At 35.7% G+C, this 16137-nt stretch overlaps 1 long non-coding RNA gene across 2 annotated transcripts in view; it reads right to left on the bottom strand.

Annotated features, from left to right (window-relative positions):
- The window catches only part of LOC309854363, a 470028-nt gene that overhangs the window by 378941 nt on the left and 74950 nt on the right, over positions 1-16137 (bottom strand). For both annotated transcript variants that reach the window (XR_014306183.1, XR_014306184.1), the window contains exon 2: positions 8220-8323. This is a non-coding gene — a long non-coding RNA (uncharacterized lncRNA). The remainder of the gene's footprint in view (positions 1-8219; positions 8324-16137) is intronic.

The following is a 16137-nucleotide window of genomic DNA, read 5'->3' as shown; positions in this document are numbered from 1 at the left end:
TATTTTCAAAAGGTGTATAGATTTACGGTTGGTTCTAGGTATATAAGTAACTATCAGATCAGAACTTGAAGTATAAAATATGTAAACCAAGTTACAGTAATCACTTCAGCATTGTGTTAACAGACAATGTTTGAAAAATTTATGTCAAACACATATTATTGGGAAGTTTTTACAAAGATTCAGGCTGACAGGTAAAATGAATGAACTATATTACTAAGTCAGAAGAGCAAATTTTAGTAGATGATTTTTAGTATGATACCATTTTTGTTAAAATATGTACATCAATTCATTTAATCTTCATAACAACCATATGGAGTAGGTGCTATTATTTTAATAGTATTTATCGTGTGTTTACAGATGTGGTAAATGAAATACAAATAAGTTAAAAAACAAAACAAAACAAAACTGTCTGAGGAACTGGGATTTCAACCCAGGCAGTGTGGTATGAGTGTATAATATTCCTAATCAAACCACTCACTGTTTCAAAAGAAAAGTAATTTCACTGAGTTAATGAAAAGAAAAAACAATATATATACATATATATGTTTATCAAAATGCAAAATGTTTCAATATTCCATTTATAAAAACTCATAACAATTTCTCAAACTGATTGATGCCAAAATGTAGTTCTGTTGCTTTACACTGACTTAACATCAAAATCCTCAAACTACTCCAGTTATATTTTTCTGGAATGTTTCTCATTAAATGCTATCCCTTCCAATAATAAAATAAACCCTTCTTCTTAAAACACAAAAAGATGAGAAATATTGTGAGCAATTCAAATCTACCTACTGATTATGAAAACAACAAATATATCTCTTCAGTCATTTTTAATGTAAGGATTACATTCTTGGAAAACAGGTACTGGACTGGTCAAGACAACAGGATAGTAGTATTTAAAAAATTGTGTTTGTTTTTAATTTATCAATTTAATTTACCAATAATCTCTGTAAACCCGTCTGCTTCATTCTAAAGAATCTGAAAACTTACACATACTTTATAGATTGCTTCTTTCATCAACTCTTGCATTCTTTTTGGCATTCAGATGTCAACCACTCATATGTGCATAGGTATCTACTCATTATTCTTAAATTCCATTGCAAGTAAAAACGTTGCCAATAAGATCAGCAGCTGAATTCAGAGAAACATAGAACTATTTAAGTGGGGAGTTTACCTAGTTTCCTAGTATAATCTTTATCACTTTATATTAGGAATACTCAGTGCATTTTTACCTTTGCTGTTGACTGAAACTGACCATCAAAACCATGCTCCAATTTTGCCACAAGTCTTTTAAGCTCTCTTAAATACTGAAATTGTAAAGGAAAACTCCTGTGCAACACAATCCAACAATGTTCTTACTAGTTTGTAAAAAGCAGTAAAAAGCCTTTGAACCAAACGCCTGTGTGTGTGTGTGCGTGTGCGTGCAAGACCACTCTAAGGAATGTCATGCTTATTGTTTGTATTAGGGTTCCTTGGCATCATGACTTTGCAAGAAACTCATTCCATCTCAAAACACACCTGTTATAAACCATGACTTTGCTGGTTATTTGCAACATGTCCAGAGGTGAGCTGGAGCTTGCTAAATTGAGGCCTAGAGAGCTGAATTTTAAATACACAAGAATTTTGCAAATCATTGGTAGTTTACACAGGCCACAGATCACATCATGAAACTCTACCGAGCCCACAAATCAGGGTTTTCCCTTACTGTAGAGAGCTGGTTTACCAAAGTGCCACTAGATTTACCAGATGTGATCCCTTCTGAACAGTGCCATCCATTTCAATAATTTCAATAATTCCTTATAGAAACTAAGTAACTTGTGGATCATATACAGATCGTCACCCTCATGCAAAAGGTTGCATATAATTATAAAGGATGACTTCCTGCAGATTACCAAGGAAGAAAATGAAGTTTCACAGCTTTTTCTAGGTTTTCACAGCTTTTCTAGGTTTCTAGGTTTCCCAATTATCACCAGGCCACTTCTTGCAAAGAAATAGGAGAAAGTTCTGCTGATTTAAAAATGATGTATCAATTTGTCTTAAATGTTTCCCTTCTGTTTTAGCTGAGGTCTTATTAGTCTATGAGCATATTCAACATATTGCCTTGTCTGTTCTTTCCTCATTTATGTCCCAACGGTTACTTTTTTATTAGGCACTGTGGAGTCAGAACAAGGTACTTTGCTACTCAGTTAAACTTAACCAAGGGCACAAGTGCTCTTACACAAGATCTAGGGAACAGATGGGCCAGTAAAGCAGGACCATGGTGACCAGCCATAAAAGAGCTCCTCCCAGGGTGTCTTAACAACAGCCGAAGCATTAGAGGCATTTCCTCCAGAGCCATCTGGCTTTGATTTTTTTAAGCTATTTTTTCTGTCGACAGACAGAGCCACAAAGTTAAGGAAGCAATAATTCTTCTCTAGTTACTGTAACTGCTGATGTAAAACCACCAATCTTTCTAAAGCCACTCACAGAGTGCAGGGACCCATCTCACAGAAGAGTGTTCTGTGGGTTAAAAGACTAAGTTATCTAAGGGAAGAGTGGTACAATAGACGCAGTGGTTTAAAGTCAGCGTACATGGTCTTCAAGACTTCTTATAACTGCAGGTTGAAATGGCATTCATTTGTTTTATTCCAACTGTAACTGAAGACCTAGGTATTCCCTTCTACTATACCCACCCCTCAAAAAAAAAAAAAAAAAAAAAAACTTTTCTAAAAATGAAGCAAAGTATTGGTGCCTTTAGAACAGCACTCCTCCTCTTACATCTTCCTAGGACTTATTCTGGCAATAATTGAAGTTGCTTTAGAGGTACCTAAGTAATGCACTGAGTTCTATTTACTAAAGCTTTAGAAAGTTCTGATTAGATCTATCGCTGCAGTTAAATAAAAAGTCTCACATATGTGGTTGAAGGAGAAGCTTCCCATCAGGGGTGGGAAGGTGGATGACAAGGTCCATTTAGAAAAACGCTTAGAGGATGAGGGTGTCAACTAACAGAATGAGAAGAAGAGGTGAATGTATATGGGATTGTTTGCAAGTTTTTCATGAATAACTGGGTTTGAATCATAGGTTACATATAGGTTACATATGATTATAAAGATACATATGATTATAAAGACAGAAGATTGATGGTCCAACATCAACCTTGGTGCCAGACAAAAACAGAGATGCCAGCCACAGTGGTCTCTCCTAACACAGAGTTTCAGAAAAAAGAATGGATTCTAAAAATAGTAAATTAAAAGGCTGAGAGTGAATTATAACACTCTCTATAGGGCACTGAAGAAATAAAGCCATAAACGGAAAAGTGAACCACATTTCAGAAGCTTCAGGAACATGGTCAATTATTCCAGACTGTCTGGAATGGGTCTACTGGGCCTGAGTGTGTCCACAGGAATCAGAAACTGGACAGTGTCTGCATAAGAGAGCCCCATGTCTATTTTATGTGTCCTTCCTGGAACCAGGGTTAGTTTTCCAATTTAATGGAGTAATACAGGAACAGAGTCTGTGCTTCTGGCAAGCTCTCAGTTATCTTAGATTTTTGTAGGCCCTTGGCTCTTCCTTTTGGTTTAAAATAGCAGCCCAATTGTATTGTGCTTTGTGCTTATTCTGACACAAAGTAAGGGCTTTAAATGTTCCTGATTGGACCCTGTGTGAAGTGGTCAAGAGGAAGCAGTTATGGATTCAGTCTAGTTTAAGTTCCTCTTTTTTTTTTTTTTAAGGTTTTATTTATTTATTTGACTGACAGAGATTACAGGTAGGCAGAGAGGCATGCAGAGAGAGAGAGAGGAGGAGGAAGCAGGCTCCCCGCTGAGCAGAGAGCCCAATGTGGGGCTCGATGTGGGGGCTCGATCCCAGGACTCTGAGATCAAGACCAGAATAACCCACTGAGCTACCCAGGTGCCCCTTAAGTTTTTCTTTGATTTGAAACTTAAAGCTTTGAAATGAGATAATCTAAAGCACCCTGAGTGGGAGTACTTCTGCTGAAGACACAAATGATAATTAGCATATTAAATCACTTTGGTCTTTTATTAATAGATTTTGTGTTTTAGAGAAGTTTTAGGTTCACAGCAAAAGTAAGAAGTATAGAGAGATTCCATATATCCCCTATCCCCACATAATATCCTCCACAATATCAACTTCCCTTACCACAGTGGTACACTTGTTATAACTTATAAACCTACAATGACCAACATTATCACCCAAAGTCCATAGTTTCCATTAGGGTTCACTCTTGGTGTTGTATGTTCTATGGGTATTTAAAAAAATGTATAGAGACATGAATCTATAGTATCACACAGAATAGTTTCACCTCCGTGAAAAACCTCTGTATTCTATTTATTCATTCCTCTCGTCTTAATTCCTGGCAATCACAGATCCTCTTACTGTCTCCATAAGTTTTGCCCTTACAGGAATGTCATATAGTTGAATCACATAGTATATAACCCTTGCAGATCTGCTTCTTTCACTTAGTAATATGCATTTAAGTTTCCCCTACGTCTTTTCATAGCTTGGTAGCTCTTTTCTCTTTAGTGCTGAGTAACATTCCGTAATCTGGATGTATCATAGTTTATGTATTCCCTTGCAGGGATAGCTTGGTTACTTCCAAGTTTTAGCAATTACAAAGAGATGCTATTTTTGTGTGGGCATAAGTTTTAAATTCATTTGGGTAAATATCAAGAAACCCATTCTTTCTATTACTGCTGTCATTCATTTCATTTATACACCCACGTGGGGTGTGTGTGTACACATACACAAAATGCATTTGGTTATGTTATACATCTAATCATATATATTGCTGCTATTATTATTTCAAACAAAGGGTTATTTACTAAGTCAATTAAGAGCAAGAAAAATAAAAATTTTCATTCTTTCTTCACCTATTCATTCTCTGATGGCCTCTCTTTCTTTATGTGGATCCTAGTTTCCAGCCTATATTATTTTCATTCTTTCCAAGGACTTTCTTTTAAAACTTCTTACAAGGCACTACCTATGGGCAATATATTCTCTCAGCTTTTGTTTGTCTGAGAAAGTATTTTTCTTTCACTTTTGAAGGATAATTCTGCAGCATACAAGATTCTCAACACTTTGAACATTTCACTCCATTTCTTCTTGTTTGCAAGGTCGCTGAGGAGACTTGAGATCTAATTCTTACCTTTGCTTCTCTATAGACAGGTAGGGTGCTTTATTCCTCTGGGATATTTCAGTTTGGGGTTTTTTTTGGTTTTGTTTCATTTTAAAGATTCATTTATTTATTTGACAGAGAGAGAGAAAGAGAGAGTGCACCTGAGCAGGGTAGGGGCAAAAAGGAGAGGGAGAGAGAGAATCTCAAGCAGACTTCATGCTGAGTACAAGCCAGAGTCAAGACTGAATCTCATGACCCTAATCATGACCTGTGTCAAAAACCAAGAGTTGGATACTTAACCAACTGAGTTGCCCAGGTACTTCATTTTTTTAATCTTTGCTTTTCTAAAGTTTGAATATGATTTTCCTAGTGTGGTTTTTTGTTTGGTTGGTCGGATTTTTTGCTTTTGGTTTTTTTGTTTGTTTGTTTTTATTTGTTTTTGCATTTATCCTGCTTATTGTTCTCTGAGCTTCCTGGACCTGTGGGCTGGTGTCTGACATTAATTTGGGGGAAAGTCCGTCATTATTTCTTCAAATGTTTTTTTCTGTGTCTTTCACTTTTTCCTCTCTTTCTGATATTCCCCCTTACATGTACATTATACCTTTTATAATTGCCCCACAGTTCTTGGATATTCTGGCATTTTTTGCTTTTTTTTAAATTTTTCTTTCCAGTTTTGTAAGTTTTATTGTCCTATCATCAAGCTCAGTGACTGTGCCCTCAGCCAAGCCCATCAAAAGCATTCTTCGCTCCTGTAACACTACTGATCCTCCAGCATTCCTTTTTAATTCTTTTTTAGAATTTCCATCTCTCCGCTTATATTATCTATCTGTTCTTGCCTGTTGTCCACTCTTTCCATTAAAGTCTTTAGCATAGTAATGATAGCTTCCTTTTTTGTTGTTTTATTTAATTCCCAGTCTGATTACTCCAACATTCCTGCCATATTTGATTCCAGTCCTCCTTGTTTAGTCCCATCAAACTGTTTCTGTTTTTTGTCTTTTCAGTCTATACAGTACTTTTTTGTTAAAAAGTAGACATGTTCTACAGGGGGAAAGTAACTGCAGTAATAGGTCTTTGGTAATGCAGTGGTAAGGTGTCAGGGAAGGATAGCATTCTATGGTCCTACAGTTGGGTCTCAGTCTATAGGTGACCCCAGACCCCTGGACCAAAACTTCACTAAGCACTTCTCAGCCTCCCTCCCCAACCCAAGGTGGAAAAGGAGGAGGAGAAGCAGCTGGAATTAGGTGTTTCCCTTCCCCTAGGCAGATTAAGTGTTGATACACCCCAGTAGCAGGTTAGGTTTGGTAAAAGGTTTCCCCTTGTGGGCAGGCCTTCTTAAAAAGAACAGGATACTCTAACCTGCGGCTAATACTACATTTTATGTTAACAACAACAACAAAAAAATTAAATATTTAATTAAGAAATAAAAAATTAACAACAACAACAAAAAGAACAAGATACTCTAGTGTATTTTAAAATGTTTCCTTTTCCCCTCTGACTGCTGGAAGCATGAGGGAATTTTTCTCTGGTCTTCACTCCCTGGACCTGGCCAAGCCCCAAGAGTTAAAACTCACAAAAGCATAAGGATTCCCCCTGGACTGCATCCCCCTGCAGGTTCTAGGTCTCAGACTTCTTCATAGTGAGCCTTCAGCAATTTGCCAGTTACCACTTCAGCTTTTCCTGTCCAGATACCAGTTCCTACTGAAGTTACTGCTTGTGCATTGCTGCTCTGGTAAATTGTCCTTCTCTGTACCCATCTGCCACTCCAATGTTTAGGACCAGGACCATGTCTTGCCCTCTGACCTCACTTCACTGATGGGTCTAAGAAGGGTTGTTGATTTTTCAGCCTGTACAGATTTTTACTTATTGTTACAAAGGGATGGCAACGTCTAAGCTCCTTACATGCTGCACTGGAAACCAGAAACTAACCACTCTCTTTTGAAATTCTGAAAGACTTAGCTGAAACAAAGAAATGAGCTAAGACCTTGAAATCAAGCAGAGGTAGCACATTAAAAATTTTGAGTTACTAAAGCTGATATTCTATTACTGATTTTCTCTGAGAAAATGACAGTCTGTAGGATTAAGAACCATCAAGCAAGGAACAGCTGCTTAACTAAGTTTAAAAGGAGGTAACATTCGTTTAAAGGTATTTTGAAACTATCTTATTTTCACACAAAAAAAAAAATAAATAAAACTATCTGTCAATAAATGGATAGTTTTGTAAAGAAAGTAATTTGTTTTAATTTTTAGCATTACACTCCATCCCACACATGAGATGTGAAAGAACACAGGTGCTATCTATTAATTTAATGAAAAAATACAGGCAAAGCTCAAAGATGATATAGGTTTGGTTTCAGACCACTGTAGTAAAGCAAATATCACAATAAAGTGAATCAAATGAATTTTTTGGTTTCCAAGTTCATATAAATATTATGTTTACACTATAGTCTATTAATATGCAATAGAATCATGTATAAAAATAATGTACTTACCTCAATTAAAAATGCAAATATCATCCCAGTTTTGTTGTAGTATTTTTGTTGTAATATTTTTGCTTATCAAGGGTCTTGCTGGTTTGACTAATCATTGTGCTGACTGTTGAAGGCTGGGGAGGCTGTGGGAATTTCTTAAAATAAGACAACAGTGAGGTTTACCACATCAACTCACTCCTCCTCTCATGAATGTCTTCTCTATAACGTGCGATGTCATTTGATAGCATTTTACCAACAGTAACATTTCTTTCAAAATTGGAGTCAATCTTCTCAAACCCTGACACTGCTTTATCAACTAAATTCATGTAAAATTTTAAATCCTTTTTTGTCATTTTAACAATTTTCATAGCTTCTTCACCAGGAGGAGATCCCACCTCAAGGAATCATTTTTTTTTTTTTTTTTTTTTGCTCATTTATAAGAAGGAACTCAGCCCTTAATGTTTTATCATAAGATGGCAACAATTCATTCCCATCTTCAGGCTCCTCTTCTAAGTGAGTTCCCTTGCTATTTCCACCACACCTCCAGTCACTTCCTCCAGTGAAGCCTTGAACCCCTCACAGTCCTCTGTGAGAGTTGAAATCAACTTCTTCCAAACTCCTGTTCATGTTAATATTACCTCTTCCCATGAGTCACAGATGTTCTTACTGGCATCTAGAATGGTGAATCCTTTCCAGAAGGTTTTCAATTTCCTTTGTCCAGATCCCCAAGAGGAATCACTACCTATGATAAATATGAAATGTTATTTCTTAAATAATAAGACTTAAAGTGAAAATTACTCCTTGGCCCAAGAGCCACAGAATGGATGCTGTGTTAACAGGTATGAAAACACCATTAACCTCATTATACATCTTCATTAGAGTTCTTGGGCGTTCAGGCACATTGTCCATGACCGGTAACACTTAGAAATGAATCTTTTTTTCTGAGCAGTGTATCTCAGTAGGGACTTAAGATGTTGAGTAAACTATTATGTAAACAAACATACTGTCATCCAGGCTTTGTAGTTCCATTTTAGAGCACAAGCAGTATAGATTTGGCAGAATTCTTAAAGAGCCTAGGATATTCTGAATGGTCAGTGCCAACTGGCTTTAACTTAAAGTCACCAAGTTTCTTAGTCCCTAACAAAAGAGTCAGTTCTTTGACTGCTGTCCTTTGCCAGCCAGGCAATGACTTCTCTCTAGCTATGAAAGTCCTAGATTACAGCATCTTCCACAAGAATGCTCTTTCCTATACATTGAAAATATATTGCTTAGTGTAGGCAGCTTTGTTCATCACCTCAGCTTAAAGACCTTCTGGATAAGTTGCTGCAACTTCTACATCAGCGCTTCCTGCTTCATGTTGCACCTTTTATTATGGAAATGGCTGCTTTCCTTAAACCTCATAAAGTGACATCTGCTAGCTTCAAACTTTTCTTCTGCTACTTCCTCACCTCTCTCAACCTTCATAGAACTGACAAGAGTTAGGACCGTTTTCTGGAGTCAGCTTTGGTATAAGCACTTTTCATTTCCTTCAAGAACTTTTCCTTTATATTCACAACTCAGCTAACTGTTGGCATAGAAGTTTTACCTTTTACTCTATTTCAGCATTCAACATGCCTTCCTCACTAATATTAGTGATTTCTAGCTTCTGACTTAAAAATGAGAATGGTGTAACTCTTCCTTTTACATAAGGACTTAGAGGCCATTGTAGGATTATTAATTAATTGGCCTAAATGGAATAGTTTTGTGTCTCAGGGAATAGGGAGGCCCAAGGATAGGGTGAGAGACAGGATGTAGGCCAGTTGGTGGAGCGTCAGAACACAAACATTTGTGGACTAAGTCCACCATCTTACATGGACACAGGGAGTGATGCCCCAAACAGTTTTAAGAGCAACATCAAAGATCACGGATCACAGGTCACCATAACAAACAAATAATAATGAAAAATTTTGAAATACTATGAGAATTACCAAAATGTACACATATGAATGAGTGAATATCATTAGAAAAATGCATTAATAGACTTTTTTGATGCAGGATACCAGAAGTTGTTTTTCAGTTTATAAAAATGCAATATCTGCAAAGTATCAAAAAAGCAAAATTCAATAGAACAAGTTATGTTTATAATAAAAAGGAGCCAACATATGACCTTACATATATATTTTTAAGTGATTTAGAGGCTTATTTTCATGTAAGAATTTATAAAAAAATATTTCAATCTTGTTCTTTTATCTAGAAAAAATAAACATATACAGAATAAGAATCATCAAGAGAAAGTAAAATCATTTTCCAACAGAGGTAAAAAATGTCTTAACAGGGCCACTAAGAAATCTCTAAGAAATATAAGAAAACTAAGAAATCTCTGAGGGCTAAACTTGAATGCTTTCCTGAAACCTCATAATGGTTTGGATATACATAAGATGCTAAAGGGCATGTCATACAGCTGCGTTTGCATAGTCAGCCCTCTGTTGTTACTTAGTTTGCATGTGTTACAGTAGGTGAGGAGGGGTAGGTAAGCCACTGCTTGCCCTTGCACTGATCCTGAACCGTAAGGCTACCAGCAGTGGCAAAAAAGACACATTCAGAGCAGTGCTCAGTTATATACTTGCAGACATCAAATGGAGGGCAAATTACTTCTCAAGAAGGCATCATTCTCCCTCTCTGGTTTCATCTTGTTTCATTTTTCCTTCCCTTTCCCTATGATCCTCTGCTTTGTTTCTTAAACTCCTCATACCAGTGAGATCATATGATAATTGTCTTTCTCTGATTGACTTATTTTGACTCTTAATCTCAGGAAACAAACTGAGGGTTGCTGGAGGGGAGGTGGGTTGGAGGGATGGGGTGGCTGGATGATGGACATTGGGGAGGGTATGTGCTATGGTGAGTGCTGTGAATTGTGTAAGACTGTTGATTCAAAGACCTGTACCCCTGAAACAAATAATACATTATATGTTAATAAAAAAAAAAAAAGCAGCATTCTTTAAGTTATATAAAGAACATCTCCTTCCCCAGAACATCCAGGTCTTGGTATGCCAGGTGGGATGCATAACACATTTTTGTTTTGTTTTGTTTTGTTTTTAAGATTTTATTTATTCACTTATTTGTCAGAGAGAGAGAGAGAGAACATGAGCAGGGGAGCTGCAGACAAAAGCAGAGGGAGAAGCAGGCTCCCTGATGAGCACGAAGCCTGATGTGGAACTCCATCCCAGGACCCTGGGATCATGACCTGAGCTGAAGGCAGATGCTTAACCAGCTGAGCCACTCAGACATCCCTGCATGACATGTTTTAAGTCTTGTGGGATTTAGCAGAGTAACACAGGATTGGGATTGCATGAGGAATAGTTCAGCGCTGACATGTTTGCAGGAAACAGTTGTTGTTTTTTAGGAAAATCAATACCGGGAGAAGTAATCACACAATTACTGATATAAGACACCTGGAAAGAACCTAGTCCACAGAAAGATTAAGACCTGGGACTTCTTTGATAGTGCCTGTGAACATTCTTATAACCTAAGGAAAAAACAAACTCCAAGTTCTGAGTATAGAAGAGAAAGTGTTCTCTCCCAGCTCATTCTCTTGGCCACTTCCCTACACCATTTATCACAGCACAGATCACCTCAGAACGATGAACCCATGAAAGATTAGTACTTAGCATAAAGTAACCAACAAAGAAGCTCTTTAAGGATATGAGAAAAGAAAAGGGAAGACTATCAATAATATAAACAACAACATAAAAATACAGAAAAGAATTATATCATGAAACAAATAAAAAACGGCAAATATTTCATGCTAAAATCTAAAACATTAAAGAAAGATGGCCTCATTGAAACAAAATGAAAGATCAGTAACAATGGCTCAAAGAAAGAAGATGGGAAATAAAAACTAAAAACAAAACTCAGAGAATAAATGGAAATGGAAACAGATGAAAATGGATCCAAATGGAAAAAGAATATCACTGTGAATTTTTTGAGGAATGTTAAAGACATTAAAATACACCAATAGCAGTTGAGAAAATTTAGGAGCACCTTTATAGCTCAGTCGGTTGAGCATCCAACTCTTGGTTTGGGCTGAGGTCATGATCTTAGGGTTGTGAGTTCAAGTCCTGTGTTGGGCTCTGTAGTGGGCATGAGACTGCTTTAATATATATGTACATATGCACACACACACACACACACACACATATATATATTTTATATATACATATATTATATATAATACATACATATATTTTATATATAATACATATATATTTTATATATAATAAAATATATATAGCAGTAGACTATGTACATATGTTTATGTATCCTGATTGGTATCCATTATAAAATAAACAAACTGCTTAGCTGGTATTGCACAGCTAGGCAATCTACAAATTTATATTATAATCAATTAGAAATAGGAGGTTAAAGGACAATATTTAAAAGAGTACTGAACTCACTGATACTAAAAGAAAGTTCTTGGAACCTGGACTTAAAGAGGAACCAATGAGAAGATCTAAGAATGAAGAACTGATCTGAGGTCTGCTCTGGGAAGTAGGGAGGTTTGTTGCCTTGGAGAATTAACAGGCATGAATTTCAAGGTCCACATGGGACAGGAGAGACCTTGGGATCTGCAAGAAGTGAGATTGCATGTGGTTCTGTTTATCTCTGCATTTGATTCTCAGGAGAAAAAGAAAATAAAGTCCCTGAGAATTCCAGGGAGTAGGTCTCAGCCTTGTGATTTTAAGATCAAATTTAAATCACCTACATGATCCAGGAAATTTCAAGTACAGAAATTCATGTAAAAATTAGTCTCCAGTCAGCATAGTTCCAAGGGATTTTGGTTTAAGGACATGAAAACCACTCTGGAAAAATGCTCCCACAGAGTAGCCACACAGATGACCATCATACACACACACACATACACACACACACACACACGTACACAAGTCCTTGCTAAAGGAGAATTCACTATTCAGGACATAAACAACACAAAAGGATGTATCTTTGTCATACTTACTCATATTTAGAGGCATTTTTCACACCTTTGGATATCTGGAAATCAGTAGCTGGCTTTATTTTTATTAAGAATATAAAAAGGGGGCGCCTGGGTGACTCAGTGGGTTAAGCCGCTGCCTTCGGCTCAGGTCATGATCTCAGGGTCCTGGGATCGAGTCCCACATCAGGCTCTCTGCTCAGCAGGGAGCCTGCTTCCTCCTCTCTCTCTCTGCCTACTTGTGATCTCTCTCTGTCAAATAAATAAATAAAATCTTTAAAAAAAAAAGAATATAAAAAGGAAGTTTTATCTTATAAGTGATGATGATAGTTTAGGTTTCATGATATGTGCAAATCCATTATGAGGAAATTTAAACAAATTGTGGTCAGCCTTCTACAATAGCAAGTATTTGATGATGGAATGATAAACTGAAAGATAATAAGAAATTAGGATCAGAATGATTTTTTGAAGTAATTGTTAAAGTAGGAAAATAATAAGACATTAAAAAAAGAACAGATAGATTTAAAAATCACCTAAATAACATCCAAAACAAGTGGATGAACAGGATAAAGATAAAATTAGACAAAGATGAAGACAGAATAAAAAACTAGAAAATAATCCAGGGAAAATTTTTAGAATGCCACAGTGTCAGAAATAGAAAATAAAAACAGGAGATTAAGGAGTCATGTAGGAGAGAATGACGAGTCTACTATCAGTTAAATGGGAATTCCAGAAGAGGTAAATAGAGAAAAGAGGTGAGAGGCAAGGCTCAAGGAAGCACTCACTGAGAAATGAGAATAAATAAAGTATACTAATATTCAGTCTCAAAAGCACAGTAAGTGAAAAGCAGATTAAGTTAACAACAAACTAACACCAAAGTGTACCTAGACAGAATGCCAAACTAAACCTAGAACTAAGAAGAACGCAGGAAAATATTTAGAGACATGGGACAAAAAACAAAGAAACAAACAAACAAAAAAAAACACTCTTTAGCTCAACTTACACTATGTGGATGAGCCAGAAAAGAGTCCACTTGGAGGCTTTAAGGGAATATATTAGAAGGAAAAAAATGGACTGAAAATTCATGAACTATTTATATCCCCATTCAAAAATATATAAAAATAATAATAGAGTAAGCAGAAAGAAGGAAATAATACATAGAGGAACTAAAATTACAGAAATGGAAAACAAAGAGAAAATCAAGAGAATCAGAGCTGCTTCTTTGAAAAGGCTAATGAAAGAGATGCTTCTCAGGCAAACGTATAGAAGAAAAAGGAAAATAAAATACAAAGGCAAATTTAGGAATGAATGACAAAAGAGACAATCATGAGATATTTTTATATATCTTAAAAATATGCTATGAACTTCAGGAATGATGAATTGTAAAGGTTGAAATGAACAATTAAAAAAATTGTCAAAAGTAACTCGTAAGAAATGGGAAAATCAAACTTAGAACCATTAAAGAGTTGGAATCGGTATCTAAAACATACCAGTGTCAAACTAAATGCAATAAACAAAATACACATAGTTCTTCTTTAAGGTGCTCCTCTCCACAGCCAATGGAGGAACAGTTTTAAGATAAGCACACTTTACAAAATTTAATCATATACTTTTATTACATTAAATAGAGAAAAAGTAAAGTTGCCATTTCAGTCGATGCAGGAAAAAAGCGTTTTTTTTTTTTAAGGTTTTATTTATTTATTTATTTGACAGAGAGAAATCACAAGTAGATGGAGAGGCAGGCAGAGAGAGAGAGAGGGAAGCAGGCTCCTTGCTGAGCAGAGAGCCCGATGCGGGACTCGATCCCAGCACCCTGAGATCATGACCTGAGCCGAAGGCAGCGGCCCAACCCACTGAGCCACCCAGGCGCCCGGGAAAAGAGCCTTTGATAAAATTCAACACCCCTTTGTGTTAAAATCAAATCAAATAAGTAACCTTAGCAAGTTAGAATTACATGAGAATTTCCTTACCATATGATGTTCCTACTACTATCTCACACAAAACAGCACACCTTAATGATGAAGCTTTAAGAACTTTTTATTTTAAAAAGCAAAACAAAACAAAGATTCCCAGTATCAGCATTTCTATTCAACACTGTTTTGGAATTCCTAATAAATATAACATTAAAAATATAATATAACAGTAAAAAGTTATATAAAAGGAAAGGAAGAAACGAATTATTTGCAGAAGATATGATTACTCACACAGGGAAAAAAAGGTGAAAATAAGTTACTAGCATGAATAAGAGTTCAGTGTAATTGAACAAGATTAATGGACAAATATAAATTGTAATTGTTTACACCAAGAAGTAGGGTAAATTTTAATTGATACTATTAAGAAGAAAAAAATTATCAGATATACCGGAATAAACCTAGGGAAAATTATACGTGTCTTTCAAGGAAAATCATGAGACTTTATTAAAAGAAATAAAAGAGCCTAAATAAATATGGAGAGTAATATAACCCAGTAATGATTAAGAAATTTTAATATACTAGAAACAACGCCTCTCCCTAAATTAATCTATGCATTGATGGTGAACCACACTCAGGCACTAGGTGCCCAGGGAAAGGAAAAGGTACACAAGGAAGAAAGAGGGGCAAAGACACTCAGGTAAAATTTAACCACTTCATAGTTACATTCTGACAAAATTCCATATGGAGAATTCATGGAATGATTGAATTTTTAAAATTTTTCTGCAGTCTTTAATTTTATGGATAAGAATCTCAAGCTTAACAATGTTCTTCGTTGTATTATCTTGTCTGAGGGGAAGAAAAGGATTGAAATTCTCAAGAAAGTGAGTGGAGAACTCAGAGGAAAACAATGCTATTAAGGACTCAAATTTAAGAGCTTGGAATTCTCTTACACATAATTTTCTCAAAAGCCTGCATAATTTTAATTTTATTGTAGTCATCACCTTCAGACACTGATTATTTTGGAGAAGCAATCACAGAAACCTGAAAATTCAAGATCTGATGAGAATCCCTAAGTAAAACACATTTCAGAAGCCCAACCCTAAAAAGCAAAGGTGTTTTAAGTTTAACATCTCAAATTCTGCATTTCCTCTCTGCTGAGGAATGTGGTGTTGCACATATTAAAAGCAGACAGGGAATATTAAATAAAACTTTAATTGGGTTAGGAGAAGTCCCTGTATAGTGCATTTATAGGACATACAAATAAAGAAGGAAGGAAATAATAGAACACATCTAATAGAATTTATGATAAAGATTTAATTTTGGCTTATAAAATATTGACATTAAAAATAATTTCATTTTATATATTTACTTCAAGCATGTAAGGGATTTCATTGTTTTACATTTGAATACCTGATCAAAGATAATCTATAAATTATACTATGCTCTCAATCGCTAATAGGCTATCTTAATATCTCTTAGTGATATCATTTTACATTTATTTTAACATGAACTTTATTTGTATTTTGTTGGCTCATCTACCAAATCTCTAGATGTTGGAATTGCTAGGTCTTAATGATGGATTCTCTTTTATTTCCTTCCTAAGTGTACGCATTCTTGAAGCTTTAAACACTGTCTCTGTTAACCACTAACAAAGTTACGTTCCAGGCTGGATTT

Source organism: Mustela nivalis, assembly GCF_964662115.1.
Source record: "Mustela nivalis genome assembly, chromosome: 1".
Classification (NCBI taxonomy): domain Eukaryota; kingdom Metazoa; phylum Chordata; class Mammalia; order Carnivora; family Mustelidae; genus Mustela; species Mustela nivalis.
The sequence above is the reverse complement of the archived record's forward strand: the minus strand, read 5'-3'. Positions and strand labels throughout refer to the sequence as shown.